The 16,679-nt window shown below is 45.9% G+C and overlaps 1 long non-coding RNA gene across 1 annotated transcript in view; it reads left to right on the top strand.

The window, feature by feature from the left end:
• LOC144496867 (uncharacterized) overlaps positions 1-1,413 on the top strand; it is an 825,626-nt gene extending 824,213 nt beyond the window's left edge. The window contains exon 3 of the long non-coding RNA XR_013498453.1: positions 1,400-1,413. This is a non-coding gene — a long non-coding RNA (uncharacterized LOC144496867). The remainder of the gene's footprint in view (positions 1-1,399) is intronic.
• The last annotated feature ends 15,266 nt before the right edge of the window (positions 1,414-16,679 follow it).

A 16,679-nucleotide genomic window follows, 5' to 3' on the forward strand; every position in this document is an offset into this window, starting at 1 on the left:
TCTTCAGAAACACTGGAAATGAATTTTATGAGGACATATTTCATCCAAAATAAATTAATTACATTTTTATTCAGTTCAGACAAAATGAATGAAATAGCCATTGGCACCACTGTAAATATTTACAGAGATTGATAAATGTGGCTGATCAGCATCATTGCTGACATCACATTGATTACCTTACAGTGATCATTGATAACAACACAATGATTGTAATGATGTCAGAGTGATTATTGAGGGTGAGGGGTTAAAGTTCACACTGAAGATTACGGTTTGTGATTGGGGGTCAGGGTTAAAAATAAGTCTTATTATTCAGGATTTAAAGTTTATCTTCAAATTACCAACAGGATGCTCTGTTAGGGTTTGAATCAATGGTGAGGTTTACAATTAATGGTTCAAAATTGGGTCTAGTTTTCATTTGTAATTAAGTTTTGAAAATTGTTTATTCTTTAAAGGAAGATTGATAAAAATGTTGAAGATCATTTTTAAAAATTTTCATTAATAATATGATCTGGCAGATTGTAAGTGCTGTGCAAAACAAAGGGAAATGTGGCAAACTATCACAACTGTTTTCTTGTATTTTTTATCATGAGAAGATATGTGTACTGAACTCAGAAATCACAATTTTCAGTAACACTTTTGGAGATTTTAAATATTAAATTAAAATATGTATTAACAAAAGGAAAATTTAAAGTCAAGACTTCATTTACACAGTCAAAATTAGCCTTACAGAATGTTCTCACAAAAAGATTTCCAACTTGGTTAGACTCAAATATACACCCCTTACAGCAACCATCCCTTAAAAATACTTAATATATTTTAGAAATCCAGTAAGATTGCTACAAAGCAATCTACTGATGCTGTAGGGAAGGTATATCGCAGGGCTTCTCTCCAGCTCCCACTCAGCTGTGGAAATTTAAGAAACATTAAAACAAAACCTTACTTTCTGAAAAAGAACATCCTTTCTAAGTTGGCTGAATACTGCCTCACTTTTGTGCCTCACAGTTGTTTTCCACCATAGAGTACACTCCAGGAGATCTTACGTGGCCACCCGCCTAAGCTCTCAATATGGGCGGCATGGTGGCACAATGCTGCCTCACAGCGCCAGGGACCTGGTTTCGATTCTCAGCTTGGGTCACTGTCTGTGTAATGTTTGCACGTTCTCGCCATATCTGCATGGGTTTCCTCCGGGTGCTCCGGTTTCCTTCCACAGTCCGAAAGATGTACTGGTCATGTGCTTTGGCCATACTAAATTTTCCCTTTGTGTACACGAACAGGTGCCAGAGTGTGCGGACTAGGGGATTTTCATAGTAATTTCACTGCAGTGTTAATGTAAGCCTACTTGTGACACTAATAGATAAACTTTAAACTTAAAAAAAGAAACTCAATCTGTTAATGTAAGTCCACTTGTGACAATAATAAATAAGTACTTCCCTCTACTTTCATCTTGATTCAATCGTCCTTATCCTTCTTTGAAATTTACTTTTCTCAGAATATAAAAATCTTTAATGATTTTTCCTATTAGCATCACTTTAGTGTCAAATAAAAGTTAATGACCATGCCCTATTTATTTACAATCTTTTCCAAGTTGTAAACTCTTTTTTTAAATTTCCGCTTGTAACTGAACACAACAAATCTTTACCTCCTAATGCAAATTTATACTTGTGGCTTATTTAGAACATAAGAAATAGGAGCAGGAGTAGGCCATCTAGCCCCTCGAGCCTGCCCCGCCATTCAATAAGATCATGGCTGACCTGAAGTGGATCAGTTCCACTTACCCGCCTGATCCCTATCACCCCTAATTCCCTTACCGATCAGGAATCCATCTATCTGTGATTTAAACATATTCACCGAGGTAGCCTCCACCACTTCAGTGGGCAGAGAATTCCAGAGATTCACCACCCTCTGAGAGAAGAAGTTCCTCCTCAACTCTGTCCTAAACTGACCCCCCTTTATTTTGAGGCTGTGCCCTCTAGTTCTAGCTTCCTTTCTAAGTGGAAAGAATCTCTCCACCTCTACCCTGTCCAGCCCCTTCAATATCTTATAGGTCTCTATAAGATCCCCCCTCAGCCTTCTAAATTCCAACGAGTACAAACCCAATCTGCTCAGTCTCTCCTCATAATCAACACCCCTCATCTCTGGTATCAACTTGGTGAACCTTCTCTGCACTCCCTCCAAGGCTAATATATCCTTCCGCAAATAAGGGGACCAATACTGCACACAGTATTCCAGCTGCGGCCTCACCAATGTCCTGTACAGATGCAGCAAGACATCTCTGCTTTTATATTCTATCCCCCTTGCGATATAGGCCAACATCCCATTTGCCTTCTTGATCACCTGCTGTACCTGTGGACTGGGTTTTTGCGTCTCATGCACAAGGAGCCCCAGATCCCTTTGCACAGTAGCATGTTATAATTTTTTTCCATTTAGATAATAATCCAATTTGCTATTATTTCTTCCAAAGTGAATAACCTCGCATTTGTCAACCTCCATGTGCCAGATCCTCGCCCACTCACTCAGCCTGTCCAAATCTCTCTGCAGACCTTCTACGCCCTCCACACGATTCACTTTTCCACTTATCTTTGTGTCATCTGCAAACTTTGTTACCCTACACTCAGTCCCCTCCTCCAGATCGTCTATATAAATGGTAAATATTTGAGGCCCCAGTACCGATCCCTGCCGCACACCACTAGTTACCATCCGCCAACCAGAAAAGCACCCATTTATTCCGACTCTCTGCTTCCTGTCGGATAGCCAATCCCCAATCCACGCTAACACCCTACCCCCAACTCCGTGTGACCCAATCTTCTTCAGCAACCTTTTGTGAGGCACCTTACCAAACGCCTTTTGGAAATCCAAAAACACCGCATCCACCGGTTCCCCTTCGTCAACCGCACTAGTCACATCTTCATAAAAATCCAACAAATTCGTCAAGCACGACTTTCCCCTCATGAATCCATGCTGCGTCTGCTTAATCGAACCATTCTTATCCAGATGGCCTGCTATTTCTTCTTTAATGATGGTTTCCAGCATTTTCCCAACTACAGACGTTAAGTTAACCTGCCTGTAGTTATCTGCCTTTTGTCTATTTCCATTGCTTATAGAAAATTCAACTTGGCCAAATTCAAGTGTTTGCCTTTCACACCGAGACCTCTTTGCTGTCCTCAACATTGTAGTTCCCAGTCCTGAACTTCATTTAATTAGTCAGACACATAGGGCAGAATTTTCCATTCTTTTAGGTGCTGGCTGAGGTGAGAAAAGCTGCACTGCGGCTTTACTTGTCATATTCTCCAGCACATTGATAAAAATAATTCTGGAGGTGTGTTCTGGAGGTGATGGAGCCCGCCCCATTGACAACTTCAGCTTTCCAGAGATTCCCGCACAAAAAGTGAAAACAAACACCGCTAAACATGGTGACTCTCTTGCACATGCACGTGGAGAACCGCCACACAGACATAAAGAACCCCCCGTACACACACAAAGGAGAAGCCCCTTTGGCAGTCCTTCTCCCCGCTCAGGGCTGAACTTAAGACATGTCTCTTCACCGACTTCACGTTGCTCCAGATCTATTGTAAACCTTGCCAATGTGCTATCACATTGGCGAGGGGTGAATCCCAATGCAGGGATGGGGGAGGGAGTGGAGGGGGCGGGGGGGGAGCTGGGCGATAGAGTGGAGAAGCCTGCTAATGAGATGACAATGTATTTAAATGAGGTTCCCAACCTTTCTGGGTATGAACTGCGTTATGTCACTGGTAGGACAGTGGGGGATGATTGCATAATAATTGGAAAGGTTGAGGGAGCATAATAATGATTACATAATAATTGGAAAGGTTGAAGGAGCTAGGGCTGTTCTCTCTGGAGCGGAGGAGGCTGAGGGGAGACTTAATAGAGGTTTATTAAATGATGAAGGGGATAGATAGAGTGAACGTTCAAAGACTATTTCCTTGGGTGGATGAAGCTATTACAAGGGGGCATAACTATAGGGTTCATGGTGGGAGATATAGGAAGGATATCAGAGGTAGGTTCTTTACGCAGAGAGTGGTTAGGGTGTGGAATGGACTGCCTGCAGTGATAGTGGAGTCAGACACTTTAGGAACATTTAAGCGGTTATTGGATAGGCACATGGAGCACACCAGGATGATAGGGAGTGGGATAGCTTGATCTTGGTTTCAGATAAAGCTCGGCACAACATCATGGGTCGAGGGGCCTGTTCTGTGCTGTACTGTTCTATAATATGTTGCCTGCAAGATTCTCATTATTATCCTGTTGCGAGATATTGTGTCACGCCATCATTTGCCACAGTTGTAAAATCCCAATCATTGACACTCCACCGTAGGCACAGGCATGCTTCACAGAATAACACAATAAATGCCCAAAATTAAAAAAAAAATTCTCTTCACATTAAACAATGTTCTGTTACGGTTATATCTTAGTTTCCCAATTGTTCACATGGAGGAAATGGGATTGGGAAGCTTGTAAGCCTTGGGATGGAATTTCCAGAACTTTCGCCATTGGATGCACTTGGATCGTTAATAGAAGTCACGATTTTTGTGGAGACCAGCAGCCAAGCTCAAAGCTATCCCTATGTCCCTGCCCATTATTCCTGTTCTCGACCTTCCTGTAAAAGAAACCTATGCTGTGGTGTGACAGGACGGACCATGCTAATGGACGGGCCAGTTAAATTTAGGTATAAAATGGCCTGGAGAAATGGAACTTTCGATGTGCCCCACATTCCCAGAATTGATGTGGTTACAAAAAGCGCTCAAAAATTAAAAATTCAAAGCTTCCTTATTCTCGCGACAGAGCTTGAAAAGATTGGAATTAAACTTTTGGTACCAATTGTTAGACAGATGTCTATAGAGGCACAAGAGGAAAAGAACTAAAACTCCTCAGAGCTTTTTTTATTCTACATGTCATATTGGTATTTGTAGAGTACAATGCAGATTGACAGATCCACTATGGGAGCAATTCTCCAGAGCTGCAATCCCACTGGATCATGCGTGAGGGCCAAATCGAGATTCTTGCCGGGTGTCCATCCCGTTGCGAGTCTTCAGGCTTGCTGTGCCTATCCCGATCTGGTTCTCGGCCAAGGTGTCACTGCCGAGGTGATGGGACAGATCAGGAGAAACTATTCCCGCTTGTAAAAGGTTCAGGAACAAAATGGCACAGATGTAAAGTGGTTTGCAAAAGAACTAAGTGTGGTGTGAGAAAAATGTTTTCACACAATGAGTTGTTCGGGTCTGGAATGCACTGCCTTTGCAGCCACTATGTCAAAATTTCTCTCTTGTGAGTCTGCGTGGCATTGCAGTGACAATTTTCACATTGCGAAAAAGGAACTATTGATAACTGAGAAAGGCGATGAATGGGGCTCCCAGCCACTTGACAGAACTAGAAGTGAAAGAAATAAAATTGAAGTCAAAGAATCACAGAATTGTTATAATGCAGAAGGAGGCCATTGTGTCTGCACAGGCTCTCCGAACGAATGTCATAACTTCGTGCCATTCCTCTCCCTTTTCCCCATACTCCTGCATATTGTTTCTATTCAAATAATCATCTCATACTCTCCTGAATAGCTCAATTGCCTCCACCACACTACCAGGCAGTGCATTCCAGACCCGAACAACTCATTGTGTGAAAACATTTTTCTCACACCACACTTACTTCTTTTGCAAACCACTTTACATCTGTGCCATTTTGTTCCTGAACCTTTTACAAGCGGGAATAGTTTCTTCTGATCTGTCCAGCCCCCTCATGATTCTGAACATCTCTATCAAATTTCCTCTTCCCCTTCTTCTCTCCAAAGAGAACAGTCCCAACCTCTCTAGTCTTTTATTTTTTTTTATTGGTCACAAGTAGGCTTACATGAACACTGCAATGAAGTTACTGTGAAAATCCTCTAGTCGCCACACTCCGGTGCCTGTTCGATTACACTGAGGGAGAATTTAGCATGACCAATGCACCTAACCAGCGCACCTTTTGGACTGTGGGAGGAAACTGGAGCACCCGGAGGAAACCCATTCAGACATGGGGAGGACGTGCCGACTCTGCACAGACAGCGACCCAAGCCAGGAATCGAACCCAGGTCCCTGACTCTGTGAGGCAGCAGTGCTGACAACTGTGCTACATGCCGCATCCTCATCACTGAAGTTTCTCATCCCTGGGACCAATCTTGTTAAGCTCTTCTGCACTCTCTCCAATGGATCCACATCCTTCCTATCGTGTGGCACCAGAACTGTAAACAATACTCTAGCTGAGGTCGAAATAGTGTCTTGTATAGGATCAGCATAACCTCCTTGCTCTTGTACTCAATAGAATCAATAGAATAGAATCCCTGCAGTGCAGAAGGGGGCCATTCAGCCTATCAAACTGCACTGACTCTCCGAAAGAGCATCTAACCCATTAGTTAAATCTCTGTTCACTACAGCAGGACCAGAGAATCCCAGGTTCAGGTGAGGTTGGAGAATTGCAGTCTTGATCTACTCGGCCCAATTAATTTCCAAGAACCAGGTCCAACAGTGCATCTTTTAGGTTGGGATGGACACATACTGCTGTTGAAAGTTTTCATGAACACAATCTAGGAAAGTTTGCCCCTCTCCACCCTTCACACTACCACTGTCGCAGTCTACATTTGGGTAATTAAAGTCCCCATTTTAACTGCTCTATAATGTTTGCATCTCTCTGCAATTTTCCTGCAGATTTGTTCTTCTACTTCTTCTCACTGTCGGCTACACCAAGCAACGTAATTGCACTCTTTTTGTTCCTTAGCTCCAGCCAAATTGATTCTGTCCTTGAACCTCTGGGACATCCTCTTTCTCCAGCACTGCAAATGCTCTCCTCTCCCAACATTGCCACCACCTATCCCCATCCTTTCCTATCTTTTCTGTGTACCATGTACCCCAGAACACCCAATCCTCTCCTTCCTTGAACCAGGTCTCTTGTTAATGCCAATCAGCGCTTGTAACTCCCCAATCTTATTTAACATACTATATGCATTCACGTCCAATAATCCTGATTTAAACATCATTACTTTTTCCCTTACTAACTTCACTAATTAACTTACTATTTTCTATATTAGTGCTATGTCCATTCCAGTATTTTGTGCACTCTGATATTCCTTTTTAATATTTTCTTTTAGTTCCCACACCACTGCTGAGTTAGCTTAAAGCCCACCCAACAGCACGAGCAAAACGGCCTGCAAATAACTCAGTTCTAGCTCTCTTCAGGTTTAACTGGATCAGCTTGTACAGGTGCCTTTTTCCCCAGAGCCAGTCCCAGTGTCCTCGGAATCGATAGCCCTCCTTTCTGCACTATCTTTCCAACCACACCTTCATCTGCCTTATCCTTCTATTTCTGTAATTACTTACACATGGCACTGGGAGTAATCCAGTGATTACTACACTTGAGGTCTTGCTGATTTCCTACCTCGCTCCCTGAATTCTGATTACAGGACTAGATCCCCTTCCTGCCTAATTCATTGGGACCAATGTGGACCATGATCTCTGACTGTTCACCCTCCTCTACAAGAATGTCCTGCAGCCAATTGCTGACATCCTTGGTCTTGGCACTAGGGAGGCAACATACCATCCTGGGGGCACATCTACAGCCACAGAAGTACCTTGCTGTTCTCCTCTCTAACAAATTCTCTGTCGCTATGTGGATGTGGATATACGTGTAGTGATGCTTGGATAGTGATGTCTACCTTGATTGTAGAAACTATTAATAATCTAATGCTTACAGTATTATAGTATAATGAGTATAAACTATCGCCTGGCTCCTGGCGGTTGGGTGAGGTCATGTGATGGTATGGCCTTGTTCTGCTAACAACTGCCTGCTATGATAAGCTGAATGCAGCTGCGATCACTTGTTATCATGCGAGTGTTCTGTGTTGCAGCATATGTGCACAGAATGTGACTGGCCAGTGAAGGTCAGCACGAGGAGTGCACAAAGCATTATTATCCTCTGATTGGTAACGGGTATATTGGGGATATAGCTGGTAGGCTATCGGGTCGCTCGCATGCGTTTGAAAAAAAATATTTGAATTGTACCGAAACAAAGAAGTGTGTTCAGTCTCCCCTGAGGCTGCAGGCTTTGTTAGCCTGCATCATTAAGGAAGACTGACCCGACATTGTAACATAATGAAATAAAGAGGTTGATTAAACATCTGGAGTTGAATCGATTTGTTGTCGAACCAAGCCTGATAGAGTGTATTTTGAGATTATCATTTGGTGTCAGAAGTGGGATTCCAACGGTCGGCAGACGACAGAAAACGGCGTTAGAGTGAGCAGCACCAAGTCCAGGACTGAGGAATTGGCCACCCAAGTGCATGAGTACCGTTGATACAACCACTTGGTTTTCCTCTGCCCTGTATTTCCGGTTTTTGTTGACCTTTCATTTGTTGTTGCCAGCCGCCCCGACGGAATAACCCGTGATTTCGTCAGCTTGTGCAACTCCAGGTCGGTTGTTATTCCGGTCACTGTGGAAACGGTGAGGTAGAAATTAATTAGTCAGTGAATAATTGAGCAGAACCGTAATTCACTGAGGGTCACTGTTGATCGACGAGGGTCACCAGGAAACTGGTGAGGTGGTGATAGAATTGTTAGAGCTCGAATTGAATTTACCGGGGTATTGAGTGAATACAACAGTTTGTTTTAAAATGGGGAACTATTTGGATACAACCAATCAGACAAATTCGGCCTTACAAATGCTTTGCGAGAAATATCCGGATAAAGCCACCAAATTGAGACAATTATCGGGGGCATTGACCCATAAAATAGGGCCATCCGAATGGCCCCCAGAAGGGACCAAAAGTTTGGCGGAAGAATATGGGAAGGAAGACGAAGGAGCTTATAGGGTTATGGTTGCAACATTGTCAGGAGTTAAAGGAGCAGAGTCTCCTATCCAGCTGGCAGGACAATGCTGTTAAGTTGGGGATAGAATTAATGGAGGGAGGGACTCCAAAACCGGTTGAGGTGTTGAAAAGGGAATGCTTACATAAGAAACGTTCTCTCAAGGATCGTGAGACTTCTGAGATAGGGAACATGATGGATGGCATTAAGGTCACTGATAATGATACAGATGAGGATCTACACCATTGGATAACGCCTCTTCCGCCTCACCCGCCTCAAGAGAGCCCTTAGCAGAAACACCCCCGGTGGCATCTAATGCGGACGCTGATACACGGGAAGAGATCCCTGGTCCAACTGCCCCTTCTCCTGAGGGTAAAACTGCGCCTCCCCCGTCGACCCTGTACTCCTCTCTCCCTGGCATGTTAGGTTCGCAGACCCCAATTGTAATTAACGTCACAGTCCCAGTCCCTACTGTCCCAGCTCTAATGCCCAACAAACTGAACCTCTGGCAGATGAGCCTGTTTCCAGTCGCACGCGGAGCCATAAAAACCAGGGCAGTGAATCCGAAGCTCAGACGAATCACCCTGAGAACTACCCTATGAGACCAATGCCCAACCCTCGGCACGACCCAGCCAACGTAGATTCCCGGCCAACTATGGACGTATATTACCCATGGAAGCCAAATTAACTGATGGCCATACTAGGCGGCGCACTTGATCAGCATAAGACCCCGCAAAAATTTGTGGACTTTCTTCGCACCACTATCCAGGTTTATGGTGCTGAATCAAGAGACCTGTGGGCGTTGGTTTGTCAGGTACTGAACCCATCGGAATACAGCCAGTTCCTCGGCCATGTAAGAACGGACGAACACCCGGTCCGCATTCATGACGATCTATTGCCGATTAATAATACTGGGCACGGACGCATAGATTTGATACTTCAGGCGGTCAGTCGCACTTTGCAGAAGCCTGTTGATTTGTCCAAGATATTGGAATTGAAACCCCGGAAGAGTGAAGGGGCAGAGGAGTTTCTAGAAAGGTTCCATGAAATCTATGAAACCTAGTCAGGAGACCAGAGGTATATGGAGGGGAACCCTTCGCCGCAGTATTGTTCAATCCTTATGCATTGTCTCCCTTCCATGGTGGCAATGGCCATAAAGACCAATAACATTGATTGGGCAGAAAAGCTCCCTCGTGCAGATGTCTTGTGCTGTCAAAATCTTCTGGCCAAACTCACAAGGGGACACTAGAGGGGAACGTCAAGGCCTGAAAGAGGAGCCTCAGATCAAAGTCAAAACTGAAAAAACTGAATATGTGATGAAAGAGGAGCCGCGGCAGCCTCCTATCAGAGGAGACAGACCCTGATCAAGTGCATTACCAAACGGAACCTCACTTTTATATTCCAGGGTGGGTAGACCAGCAGGGATATGGATATAGAACTCATCCAGATGGCCCCATAGCTCCCTTCTATGGTCCGCCATATGCTGATTTCCCCCCTATGCCATATGCTCCTTACCCACCTTATAACCTGCATCGAGGACGTGAGAGAACCCCACGGGGTCGGAATAATGCCAGATTTGATGGCTCTTGTAACTGTGGCCGTCTGGGACATTACAGCAAGGAGTGCCCCAGCAGAAGGCAGACTAGGGGAGGTGATAGACGTGGACCCTACACTCCATTTTCCCAGCAGAATCCCTTTTGACAACGTATGCTGTTACTGACAGAGTCCCAATCGACCAAGAACCCTCATTGATGCTGAAGCTTTATAATCACTGGTATCCGTTTCTGGTAGACTCTGGGGCAGCTATATCCTCCATACAAGCCACCTTGAAGTTACCCCAATCGAAACAAACCCAAAAACTTTCCGGACTCCAGGGTCAAGTTCTGCAATATGCGGTGTCAGAAAAGATCCCAATGTCCTATCAGAGCGAAACCGTGGATCATCAATTTGTTATCACCACTGGAATCAATTGCAACCAAATGGGGAGAGATTTGTTGTGTGCCTTTCAACTTCGACTCCGCTGATCAGAAGCTGGTTTCCAAATTGACATGTCGCAATCTCTTCGAACGTGTTACGTCACATCAGTTCCCCAGTGGTGGACCTTAGATCTGGTGGGTGCCATGCGCCATGTGACCATTGCCTACGATCACAGTGGCCGGAATCACGATTTGGCAGAGTTTTTCAAGGATTTTGAAGGTACGTCATGGACCATTGAAACCCGTGCCTGGGTTCAGGGACCGGAGGGTGAAGCTGACTATGTCAATGTCCCTCTCCAATTGTGGAAACAGCCGCCTGGAGTGGCCCTGCATATTACCAGATCCGTCACCCCACCTCATCATGCCAAAGATCTGGGTCCCATGGTGCACAGAGCGGTGGAATTAGCTGACCTGTGTAGAACGGACAAACAAGAGCTCCCTGAGGACTTGTGTATCCAATTTTATCACCACCCGCAGCTCTCCACTGCGGTCCTTCATCGACACGAGGGAAAGGACATCATAGAATACACTAACCCCTCTGTATGGGCGACAGACTCTGTGCAGGTTGGATTGACGGATATTGAATGCATTGAGATCTTGGTGGAACCTAATGTAACTTTTCCATCAATCCGGCAATATCCTTTAAAGGCACAAGCCATTCCGAGTATCACTCGACTGATCGATAGCCTTTTACATCAAGGGATTCCATTACCATGCCAGTCCCCATGTAATACTCCAATCCTTGCAGTCCCTAAACCAGGAAAGCCAAATGAATATCGCCTCGTCCAGGATTTACGAGCCATTAATTCTATCGTCCAGCCTTTACATGTCTTGGTGCCCAACCCAGCTCATATCCTGGCCTCCATTCCAGCTAATGCTCGGGTGTTCGCGGTCATTGATCTTCAGCATGCCTTTTCCTCCATCCCCTTGCTTCCGAATAGTCAGTTTCTGTTTGCCTTCTCCCACAACGGCCAACAATATACCTGGACTCGACTACCTCAGGGCTTTATTAACTCGCCTACCCTTTTCTTGCAGTGTCTCCAGAAACAATTACAGAATTTAACCCCTGCTAGTGGGTCAACCCTCATCCAATACATTGATGAGTTGCTTCTAGCGAGTCCAGATGAATGTAGTAACAGAGAAGATGCCGTTCAGGTCCTGAATTACCTGTCCTTCTTAGGCTATGTTGTATCTCCCGGTAAGGTCCTGATCGCTCAGGACACTGTCAAGTTCTTAGGGGTCCTGCTGTCCGCTGACACTCCTCACCTGGAAGAAAGCCGAATTGAACCAATAACTCACTTCCCCAGTCCCACTGATGCTAAGCACGTCCGACGGTGGTTGGGTATGATTAATTACTGCCGGCAGCGGATCCCCAATGTGACTTTGTTAACAAAAAAACTAACCCCTTATATGGCTATGGAGGGATCCTTTGTCCTTTCCGCAGAAGCAGACGAGGCGTTCAGTGAATTAAAACAGTCCTTAATACAGGCACCAGCCTTGGGGAGGCCCTTATATGATCGACCCTTTCATGTTGCAATCTCTTCGAACGTGTTACGATCATTGACGACTGCGCTACTTCGGTTTTGACTCAGCTTCATGGTGACCGACACCGACCAGTTGCCTATTTGTCCTCTAAACTGGACCCTGCAGCGCTCGGATATCCGCACTGCACCCAAACCTTTGCGGCTATTTACCTCAACTTGAAGTCGGCTGCAAATCTGACCTTACAACAACCCATTGTCATATATACCATTCACGCATTGGCAGCACTGTTAGGCCAGTTACAGACTCAACATCTGACTGCGGCCAGACAGAACCGATATGAGATTTATTTGCTTAATAATCCTCAGCTTACCTTTAAGCATTGCACTGTTATTAATCCAGCTAATTTCCTGACCCCCCCCCCCCCGGTTGCTGATTCCCCTCCACATGACTGCTCCATCCTTCTTAGGGAAGACACCACCGTGCGCCCCGATCTCTCTGAAATTCCCCTGATGAACCCCGATCTCATCATGTTCACCGATGGCAGTGCCTCCATTGACGAGGGAGGCCATCGGCTCTCAGGGTACGCTATTGTGAATGACCAAGGGGTCATTTTGGAGTCAGCAGCTTTTGAGACCCCTTTCTCTGCTCAGCAAGCGGAACTGTTTGCCCTCATCAGAGCTTGTGTTCTGAGTCGGAGTTTGAATGTTAACATTTACACAGACTCCCAATATGCCTTTGGAGTTGTCCATGACTTTGGACAACTGTCGAGGAATAGAGGATTCCTTACATCATCCTGCGCCCCTATTTCACACAAACAACTGGTGTCTGACTTACTACGGGCCCTTCTTCTGCCTGAACGTATTGCAGTGATTAAGTGCGCCGCCCATACCGCTGGTAAAGACCCTGTCACTTTAGGTGACCATAGGGCAGATGAGGCGGCCAAATTGGTTTCGAAAACTTGTCAGGTGATTGTGCCCCGAATGATGAGGCAGGGGAAAAGTCCGGACGCGGATGGCCCTGCCTCTGAGAAACCCATGCCAACCATCGATGATGTTCTTAGATCGCAGCAAGAAGCCTCGCCTCGCGATAAAGATTTATGGAATGCATTGGGCTGTAGGGTGGACCCAGAATCCGGAGTCTGGATCACCCCTGCTAACCAAACCTGTATGTCTGATACTTTGGCTCTCTGGGTAATTTATTGTGTACACTTTGCAACTCACTGTGGTGCAAGGTCTCTTAGTGATTTACACCTCACTTCCTGGTGGCATCCTCACCTACAGGACATGGCACAAAGTCTAAGCCTCCACTGTTTGAAATGCCAACAGCATAATCCGGGAAAAAGTGCGCCCTGTGATCTGGGTAAGATTCCCCTGCCAGCAGGCCCCTTCGAGACCCTGCAGATGGACTTCATTGAGTTGCAGAGATGTCAGGGGTATAGATATGTCTTAGTAATCGTGGATGTCTTTAGTAAGTGGATTGGATTGAAGCGTATCCTACATCGGATAACAAAGCGACAACTTTCGTCAGGATTTTACTGCGCGAAATTGTGCCTCGATTTGGCATCCCGACCTGCCTGAGTTCTGACAATGGCCCACATTTTATTGCATCGGTCAATAAGGAACTGAGCACCCAGCTGAATATTCGCCAACAACTCCATTGCACTCACCATCCCCAAGCTGCTGGTGTAGTCGAACGCTCCAATCAAATGCTCAAAACCAAGCTGGCTAAACTTGTAGAAACTTCAGGTCTGTCTGGTCTCAGACTGCTCCCTGTAGCTTTATTTCAAATACGAACCACCCCCGCAGGACAGCCCCGTCTCTCGCCCGCAGAGGTCTTGTATGGTCGACCCCTGCGGACCCCTTGGGATGATGGGTCAACGACGCCCGTTTATTTCCATCATATGACGGATGAAATGACCTCACATATCCTCTCCCTTACCCACTCTTTGCGCCATCTCCACTTGCAAGTCCGGGCTGCTCACGGTAAACCACCTACCTTATCTACTCCCACTAAAGTAAAACCGGGCTCATTTGTCCTTATCAGAAATTGGACTCGCAAGCATTTAGAGCCGCGGTGGGAGGGCCCATTCCAAGTCTTGTTAACCACCCCTACAGCGGCTAAGGTGGCGGGTCGCGATGCTTGGGTCCACCTCCACCACTGTAAATTGATTGGGCAAGCCGATCCCAAAATTGGGGGAATTGAGGATGGCAGGGAGGAGGATTTTATGGATGATTAGTATGAGAGGCTGTATCGGGTGACATGCTCTTTACTCTGTGGTTGTTATGCTTGTCGCTATGTTTTTGTCCCCTCCAGGTGGTGGTCAAGTGAGGACAAACCAGCATGCAATCGGCAAAAATACTCTTGGGGCTCATCAGCTTGGTGTTCTGTGCTGTAAGTACAGGGGAATATGAAATCAGCCAGCCTAATCGGACCCCTGCTCCTGGAGGGTACGTCCATAGAGACGAAGGAGCACCGGGGATAGTGTATTTCAGGTTGAAGGGTTATTAGAGGGACTGGACAATCCATTCCCAATTAAAGGGCAAGAGCACACTCTGGGAAACTGGTTTGTACAAGCCCATCATACCATCCATGGAGCTTCTACTATAGCATGCTATCCTTTCCCCAAGGACGTAAATTCCCTGTTCACAATTACTCCCTCTTGGTATCGAGAGGGACTACCCTTCAAATGTGCAGGACAAGATTCAACTCTCCCTAGGAAGGACCGGATAACTTTCCGGTACGACCCCGCCCGTGCTCCAACCGCGGATTGCTGCCACCCTCCTCGTGAGTCCGAGGCTAGGCAGGAGACTAGAAACAATGATTGATGGGAAGTTCCCCTCTGGTGGGAACAACAGGCCGATGGGACAGCGGTTCCCGGGGATAATCGAAGCTACGAGAACTGCTTTAAAGGGAGGGGTTGGGGATGCTCCACAGTTTATGTGTGCCAGGATCACCCCTGCCCGAGTAAGCATTGCCATCAGCATAAATGTGGGTACGAAGCTCAGAGAAATGAGGTAATCTGTAAGTGTTTGCATTCTACCTGCATAGACTTGGAAAAAGGGGAAAATCTAATTTGTGGCCATATGAATGGCACCCACCTTCATGCTTACGGTAGGGACTTTTCGATAGTACAGATTAATGCAGAAGGAAGACGGTCGGCACCATCATGTACAGGTTCCGGATCCTAGAATTTGGGAACCAATGATACCTATCACCGGGTTCGAGCCAACGGGGAATGGCAAAAGTGTTCAGAGACCATGTACACTGAAACAGGGTATTTCTTCTTTTTCAATGGTACGGCCACCAATTATTTGTCCTACCCTTACCCCCATTCAGTGGCAATAGGGACCATGCTTCCCAGCATGGTTCCTTGTCCGAGCCATTGGGGGCCCTCACGTCATCACCATAGAAGGCCAGAGCGGGAGTTATCGGAGGATTTTTGCGCTGACTACAAGGAAATAACTTCCCTCACTCCTGGTCAGGCTGCTGGCTATGGAGCGGCGGGTTTCTTTTCCTTTGGAGCCGTCCCAGAGCGAATGGCCGCAGATAATCGTAATTACATTGCTTGCGGCCTTACCACCTTGGGAAACGCTACAACGGGTCATCACCGCCTAACTAGAGAAACTCAGGCTGGATGCCCAGCAGAATAGATATGCCTTGGATTACCTGCTGGCTCGACAAGGAGGCCTGTGTGCCATAGTGAAGGATCACTGCATACTGGAACTAGATGAGGTCACTACTAATCTCACTAATTACCTGAACCAAATTGACCAGCAACAAGGGTCTATTAGAGAGGGCAAGGGATTAGGGGAATGGGAACTGTCAGATGGCTTGGTTGGTTAAGGAATGTGGGGTTATATGCCATACTCTTGGTTCTGTATACGTTTAGGAATATGCATTGTAAAGTGTCTCATCGCACGGGTGATGACCACCTTGGAATTGATAGGATCATGACCGACTCAACCGATGATGTTCGCCACGAGTGAGGAGGAGGAGGACAAGGAATACAAACCCATACTGGACAACAAGTTGCTGGAGGAAACCCGATGAGAAGAGGAGGCAGAATTGTATGCGGAGTATGAGAGAGACAAAGTAATATTGGACTTGATGAAAATACAATTGTAACCTGAATTGAACAAGCCACGACAATGTCAGTGGTTATCACAGAGTGATAAAAGGGGGGAATGTGGATGTGGATATACGTGTAGTGATGCTTGGATAGTGATGTCTACCTTGATCGTAGAAACTATTAATAATCTAATGCTTACAGTATTATAGTATAGTGAGTATAAACTATCGCCTGGCTCCTGGCGGTTGGGTGAGGTCATGTGATGATATGGCCTTGTTCTGCAGACAACTGCCTGCTAAGATGCAG

Source organism: Mustelus asterias, chromosome 8, assembly GCF_964213995.1.
Source record: "Mustelus asterias chromosome 8, sMusAst1.hap1.1, whole genome shotgun sequence".
NCBI classification, from domain to species: Eukaryota; Metazoa; Chordata; class Chondrichthyes; order Carcharhiniformes; family Triakidae; genus Mustelus; species Mustelus asterias.